This window comes from Gossypium raimondii, chromosome 9 (genome assembly GCF_025698545.1).
Source record: "Gossypium raimondii isolate GPD5lz chromosome 9, ASM2569854v1, whole genome shotgun sequence".
In the NCBI taxonomy this organism is placed as follows: Eukaryota; Viridiplantae; Streptophyta; class Magnoliopsida; order Malvales; family Malvaceae; genus Gossypium; species Gossypium raimondii.
Window position 1 is genome coordinate 15,798,148 of NC_068573.1, and position 8,566 is coordinate 15,806,713.

Here is an 8,566-nt window from a genome sequence, read left to right on the forward strand (position 1 = left end):
AATAACTAAGGGTATTAACTGGCTATGGAACTTTAAAGTAGAGGTACTTATTTGATATTTAGCCCATTAATGAGATAGTGGAGGATGTTGGCTTGGCATTTCGTGTAAATATGAATGGTTTTTAATGGTAAAATAGTAAATAGTAAATAAAACCAAATTTGCTATCATCTTTATCCATCTTTTTCAACCGAATATTGAAGGAAGAGAGCCATTTTTTTCAACTAGGGTTCAACTACTTTGAAGCTCAATTGGTGAGTGCTTTTTGTCCCATTTTTAATGAATTTTATGTTTCCGGGATCGTTATAGCTTATTCTATCTAGCCTGGGGACATATTTGCAAAACTATTAAACTATTAGGGTTTTTCCATTGATGAGCATGGTTGAGTTTTGATGTTTGATGATAGAAAATGAATGGCTGTTGTTGGATAAACAACTTTTGTTAAGGAATTTTTAGTGAAATTGTCAAATAGGGATTAAATAGAAAAATAGAAAATATTGTATGGTAAAATTATGAATTTGTGAAATATATGGGTTGCTATTAGTAGTTATAAACGTTGGCTAGGCTTGGGTAAGGAATAAATTGCATGAATTTCATTTTTTGAGACTTGGGACTAAATTTAAAGAAATTAAAAGTATAAGGGCAAAATGGTAATTTTTTCAAAAATGTGTGTTGATTTGTAACACCCCTTACCCGCATTCCTGATCGGAACAGAGTATGAGGTATTACAAAATTTTAAAAAAAAATTTCGATAGCATTTCTGCTTATTTTTGCTTAAACCTCCTGCAAGTTTTCAAACACAATTCAATATTCCAACCAAGTTCAGTTGTATAAACATACACAATTTAACCATTAATAAACACTACATTTTAAATCGAACCATAACATATATTTACATGGTGACGCCCCATTACATAAGTCGTCTATACATGCCATAATTTTCGGAATACTAGTAGCAAATACCCAAACGTGGATGATAGTGTAGATGGCTGTCTGACTCCGTCCCAATTCCGAGTTGATGGAAACCACTATAATCCAGGGAAAAATAAAAACTAGTAAGAATATAGCTTAGTAAGTAAACATATGACAAATAAATAAATTTCTCACATGACTACACCATAGTATAAATTTATTCACAAATAAATTTCATTGTTTGTGTAATTTCCAGCAAGCTGGTTTTCTGCATCATGACCACTAATTTATTTTTATCTGGAGCTACAGGCCTCAAAATTGAATTCCGTAAATTTTCCCTGAAACTAGAGGCATATATATTTCTATCATACAATTTTCAGAATTTTTGGTTGAGCCAATTAGTACAGTCTATTCTTTAAATCTTCCCCTGTTTCACTGCCCGACAGTCCTGACCTCCCCTTACAAAAATTCAGATAATTCTCTGTAAAAGTTTCAAACAATGTTCTCGTTTGTTTCTATTAAAAGTATACTCAAAAAGGAATACAGGCATATAGATTTCAAGCAATAATTATTTTTTTATAATTTTTGGTGATTTTCCAAAGTTGGAACAGGGGATTTCGAAATCAATCCAGCCCTGTCTCAGTAAAATTGAAATATCTCCAAAAATACAACCCTTTTGCTTGCTCTATTTCTTTCATATGAAAATAGACTCATTCAGCTTCAATTTCATATATTATTTAACCTTTAATTCATTTTCCACCATTTATGGTGATTGTTCATATTTTCCCAACTGCTGCCATTCAAAACAGTTTTGCATTCAAATTGTCTCTTTTTGTATTTTTTATTTTCCTCCCATCTTATACATGGGTTGATTAAGTATCAAACCCAATATCCCTCCCATAAACTTTTCCACCACATATATGAATATTCACCTTCCCAATTTACTCGTTGAACACTCGGAATGTTAACCGTTATCGGTGTATTCCGCACTTAGCAACCACCAATGAATCGGGGAATCAGCACACAGCAACCCCTTGGGGGAATCAGCACTTAGCAACCCCCTTCACATTTCAGATGTGGTGGAATCAGCACTTAGCAACCACCAATGAATCGGGGAATCAGCACACAGCAACCCCTCGGGGGAATCAGCACTTAGCAACCCCCTTTCACATTTAAAATACGGTGGAATCAGCAGTTAGCAACCACCAATGAATCGGGGAATCAGCACTTAGCAACCACCAATGAATCGGGGAATCAGCACACAACAACCCCTTTATATGCAATATGCTTTGGCCTATTTCGAGTGTTCAACCAAAAACCGTGTTTTGCAACCCCTTACCACCTTTCCCAATTTAACAACATTTTTGGAATCTTCCCAAACATTTATTTTATATTCAAATAAATCTCAACACAAATCAAATAATATCAAAATAATACATTAAGTCACATGTTTACTTACCTCGGTGCAAAATATCGTAATTTTGCAATTCACTCCACTATCTTTTCTTTTCCTCGTTTGAGATAATCTTCCCGTCTCTCTTGATCTACTATAATAGCAAATTTAACTCGTTTAATGTTCACATTTATTAAATTAATCTTCCACCCAACTTTTTGAAAATTTACAATTTTGCCCCCAAACTTTTACATATTTACACTTTTGTCCCTAAGCTCGGAAATTAAACTTCATCACTTATTCTTAGGTTTTATGACATGCTGAACATTTTTCCCTTCTATGGAAACATCAAATTCTCACTCTAACACATACTTTTGAACATTAACTATTTTTACCGATTGTGTCAATTTACCCGTTTTCGTTTAAAATCGCTTAGCAAAAGTTGTTTAACATAATTTCTAGCTTCATATTCCACCATAAAACAGCAAAATAAACACATTTCACCTATGGGTATTTTTTCAAATACGAACCCTAACACGAATTATTGATAGAATAAGCTAAATTAAGTTACCGGGACTCCAAAAACGTAAAGAACATTAAAAACGGGGCTTGGAATCACTTACTATTGAGCTTGGAAGCTTAAAAACCCTGACTATGGCTTCCCCCTTGCTGATTTCGTTCACCATGAAGAAGATGAGCACATTTTGCCATCTTTTTCCCTTTTTAATTCTTTTTATTACTAAATGACTAAAATGCCCCTATTTAAAAAAATCTATTTCACCCATTTCTTACGTCTATTTTTGTCCATCAATTAACTAATGGTCTAATTACCATATAAGGACCCCCAATTTATAATTTCATAACAATTAGACACTTCTAACATGTAGAACTCAACTTTTGCACTTTTTACAATTTAGGCCTTTTGACTAAATTGAGTGCCCAAACGTCGAAATTTTCGAACGAAATTTTTACGAAATTTTTCCGTAAAATTGTAGACCATGAAAATATAATAATAATCATATTTTCTCTCGTCAGATTTGTGGTCCTGAAACCACTATTCCGACTAGACCCAGAATCAGGATGTTACAACTCTCCCCCCTTAGGGATTTTCGCCCCCGAAAATCTTACCGGAAAAGAGGTTTGGGTACTGTTTCCTCATAATTTCCTCCGGTTCCCATGTAGCCTCTTCCATTCCATGTTTTTGCCACAACACTTTCACTAAGGCTACACTTTTATTCCTTAACTGTTTGACCTCCCGAGCCAGAATTTTTATCGGTTCCTCCTCAGAAGTCATATCTGGTCGAACCTCAATCTCTGTAGGAAAAACTATATGTGAAGGATATGAATGATAACGTCGCAACATCGACACAAGAAATACATTATGTATCATTTCCAACTCCGGCGGTAAAGCTAACCGATAAGCTACGGGGCCAACTCTTTCAATAACTTCATATGGTCCAATAAAACATGGACTCAATTTGCCTTTACGACCAAATCTCAGAATCTTCTTCCATGGAGATACTTTCAAGAACACTTTATCACCTACTTGAAACTCAATTTCTTTCCTCTTTAAATCCGCATACGACATTTGCGATCTGAAGCAGCCTTTAAGCAGTCACGGATTATTTTCACCTTTTCTTCAGTTTCTTTCACCAAGTCGACTCCATGAATCCGGTTCTCACCGAGCTCAATCCAATATAAAGAAGTTCTACACTTACGCCCATATAATGCTTCATACGGTGCCATTCGTATACTTGACTGATAGCTACTGTTATAAGCAAATTCAACCAATGGTAGATATTTCTCCCAACTGCCTTCCAATTCTAAAATACAACACCGGAGCATGTCTTCAAGAACTTGAATCACTCTTTCTAATTGCTCGTCAGTTTGCGGATGAAACGCAGTACTGAAATTCAATTTCGTACCCAAGGCTTCCTGCAACTTTATCCAAAACCTCGAAGTAAATCTCAGATCTCTATCCGATATAATAGATTTAGGCACCCCGTGTAATCTCATTATTTCAGCAACATATAATTCCGCCAACCTGTCAAGTGAGTAATCAATGCGTATCGGAATAAAATGGGCTGACTTTGTCAATCTATCAACAATTACCCAAATAGCATCTTTCTTCTTTGGAGTTAAAGGCAATCCTGTCACAAAATCCATCGTAATACTGTCCCACTTCCACTCTAGAATCGTTACCGGCTGAAGTAAACCCGATGGTACTTGATGCTCAGCCTTCACTTGTTGACAGATTAAACACTTTGATACAAATTCCGAGATATCCTTTTTCATGCCCGGCCACCAATACAACTTCTTCAAATCATTATACATTTTCACACTACCTGGATGGACTGATAAATCACCACTGTGTGCCTCACATAAAATGGTCCGAATTAGCTCATCATTTCTCGGTACACATATTTTGTCCCGGAACATTAGGCAGTCATCTGAACCAATTTGAAAATCTGAATCAATGCCTGCTTCACACTGAGCTCTTCTGGCTTGCAATTTATTGTCATTCTTTTGAGCTTCCCAAATCTGCTGAAGAAATAACGGTCTAACTCTCAATTCAGCCAAAATTGAACCATCATCAGATAAAGTTAATCTCGTACTCATAGCTCTCAAAGCAAATAAAGATTTTCTGCTCAAGGCATCAGCAACCACATTAGCTTTCCCGGGGTGATAATCAATCACTAGCTCATAGTCTTTAATTAGCTCGAGCCATCTTCGTTGCTGCAAATTCAAGTCTTTTTGGCTCATCAAATACTTCAAACTCTTATGATCAGTGAAGATTCGACACTTTTCACCATACAAATAATGGCGCCAAATTTTTAAAGCAAAAACAATAGCAGCCAATTCTAAATCATGCGTCGGATAATTCTTCTCATGCGGTTTCAGCTGTCTTGAAGCATAAGCTATTACTTTACCCTCTTGCATTAACACACACCCAAGACCATTCAACGATGCATCACTGTAAATTACAAACTCTTTCCCTAATTCAGGTTGCACCAGCACTGGGGCCTCAGTCAACAATGCCTTCAATTTCTCAAAACTTTGCTGACATTTATCGGTCCATTCAAATTTGACATTCTTCTATAGTAACTTAGTCATAGGAGAAGCAATCATCGAAAATACCTTGACAAAGCGTCTGTAATACCAAGCTAAGCCCAGAAAGCTTCTAACCTCTGTCACCTTCTTTGGTGGCTCTCAATCAACAATTGCTAAAATTTTGCTTGGATCAACCCGAATACCTTCACTTGAAACTATATGTCCCAAGAATCCAACCTCACGAAGCCAAAACTCACTTTTGCTGAATTTAACATACAATTTCTTTTCTCTCAGAATCTGCAATACAGTTCTCAAATGTTCTGCATGCTCAGATTCATCCCGAGAATAGATTAAAATATCATCTATGAACACCACCACGAACTTATCCAAGTACGATCGGAAAATTCGGTTCATCAAGTCCATAAAAATAGCCGGAGCATTAGTCAACCCAAAAGGCATTACCAGAAATTCATAGTGTCCATACCTCGTTCTAAAGGCGATTTTCGGCACATCAGACTCTTTAACTCTCAACTGATAGTAACCAGACCTCAGATCGATCTTGGAAAACACTGTTGCCCCTTTTAATTGGTCAAATAAATCATCAATTCTCGGCAAAAGGATACTTGTTCTTTATAGTCACCTTATTGAGCTGACGATAGTCAATACAAAGTCTCATAGAGCCGTCCTTCTTTTTCACAAATAACACAGGAGCACCCCAAGGAGAAAAACTCGGTCTCACAAATCCTTATCATCAACTCGAATCGAGCTTTTAATTCTTTCAACTCGATCGAGCCATCCGATACGGTGCAATAGAAATCGGTGCGATGCAGGTAACAAGTCAATAGAAAACTCAACTTCTCTAATCGGAGGTAACCTGCAATTCCTCCGAAATACGTCTGAAATTCACGATCACTAAGACCGATTCAAGCTTGACCCGATTATATCGATTCAAAGACATAAGCAAGATAAGCTTCACATCCTTTTCTCAAGTATTTCGGCGGACATATGCGAAATCACCATAGGCAATTTATTCGCTCCTCTGTTTCAACCCGGAGAATTTCACCGTTTCACACTTTAATTCAAAGATTTTCTGTCTACAATTTACCTTGGCATCATGCAATATCAACCAATCCATCCCCAAAATAACATCAAACTCATCAAATGGTAACAACATCAAATTAGTCGGGAAACAGTGACCTTGAATCATCAGGGGACAATTCTTGCAAACCTTATCGACTGAGACACATTTGCCTAAAGGATTTGATACTTTAACTACAAATTCAGTGTTTTCAACAGGCAATTTCTTACTAGATACCAAATTCACGCATACATATGAATGAGTAGAGCCAGGGTCAATCAAAGCAATAACATCAATATCATGAAGAGAAAATGTACCAGTAATCACGTCGGGAGATGAGGCATCCTCTCGAGTGCGTATGGCATAAGTCCTGGCAGGCGCTCTAGTTTCTGATCTTCCAGCTGCATCTTTTACCACACTTTTACCACTAGCTTTGCTCCCCACATTTCTCGGTGGTCTGCCTCTACTGACAATATCACCCGATCCAGTTCTTTGTAATTTTTCTCCCTCTATTCTTTCAGGGCAATCTTTTACATAATGCTCTTGAGAACCGCACCTGAAACAAGCTCGTTTAAATCCCCAACACTTACCAAGATGTAAATCGCCACCTTTGTTGACATTCAGGTCTGGTGTTTCCTATATTGCCCACACTTGCCACTAAGGTAGCTCGAGTTTTAACTCCGGAATATGACCTCCCTCGGTCTCTGCGTGAATACCCAACTGAACCAGTTGGTCGTGGATCCATCCTTTAAACTTCTTGGTTGGGATTTAAATGTCGCCCATTGACCTCTTTCTTACATCTCGAGCTTCCATCTCCGCCCTTCTCTTTTCTCTACTCAGCTCTTCAGCCTTGCAGGCCCGATCAACTAATACCACAAATTCTTTTAACTCTAAAACCCCAACATGCAATCTGATATCTTCGTTTAGCCCCTCTTCAAATCTTTTACACATAATAGCCTTTGTAGGTACACATTCCTGGGCATATTCACTAAGCCGGACAAACTCCCGTTCATATTCTGCCACTGACATTCGACCCTGTTTCAATTCGAGAAACTCCTTGCGTTTCTGATCAATAAACCGCTGGCTTATATATTTCTTTCTGAATTCCTCTTGGAAGAAGTCCCAGGTAACTCTTTCTTTTAGAACCACCGATATTAATGTTTTCCACCAACGGTATGCCGAATCCTTCAATAAAGACACATCACATTTCAAACATTATCCTTTAATAAAGACACATCACATTTCAAACATTCCTCAGGAGTACAAGATAATTCATCAAATACCCGAATAGTATTTTCAAGCCAAAACTCGACTTTTTCTGGATCATCATCAACATTAGCCCTGAAATCTTTAGCCCCATGCTTTCGAATTTTATCAACGGGTGGTTTACTTGATCTCACCAATTCAGCACTTCGTGAAGCTACGGGGACCGGTTGAGGAATAGGAAGGGGTGGAGGAGGTGGAACATTCAGATTTGCACGGACATATTCTAAATACCAATCACTCATCATCCGGAGGAAGGCTTCCAGAGCCTCATCCTGTCCATGTGTCTCATGTCTACTCTCTTCATGCGCGGTCCCTTCAAAGGGAGCCGTGGCGTTACTTTCAACATCATCTCGCCACACTTGGTCGGGGTCCATTTACTATATAAAACAAAATTTTAAATTGTCAGAAATCATCACACTATCACAATATATTTATGGCATGTATAGACTGACTTTCACACATATTTTATTGGTCTGAGAACCGACTAAACCGTAGCTCTGATACCACTAAAATGTAACACCCCTTACCCATATTCCTGATTGAAACAGAGTATGAGGTATTACTAAATTTTTAAAAAAAAATTTCGACAGCATTTCTGGTTATTTTTGCTTAAACCTCCTGCAAGTTTTAAAACACAATTCAATATTCCAACCAAGTTCAGTTGTATAAACATACACAATTTAACCATTAAAAAACACTACATTTTAAATCTAACCATAACATATATTTACATGGTGACGCCCCATTACATAAGTCGTCTATACATGCCATAATTTCCGGAATACTAGTAGCAAAATACCCAAACGTGGATGATAGTGTAGATGATTGTCTGACTCCGTCCCAATTCCGAGTTGATGGAAACCACTATA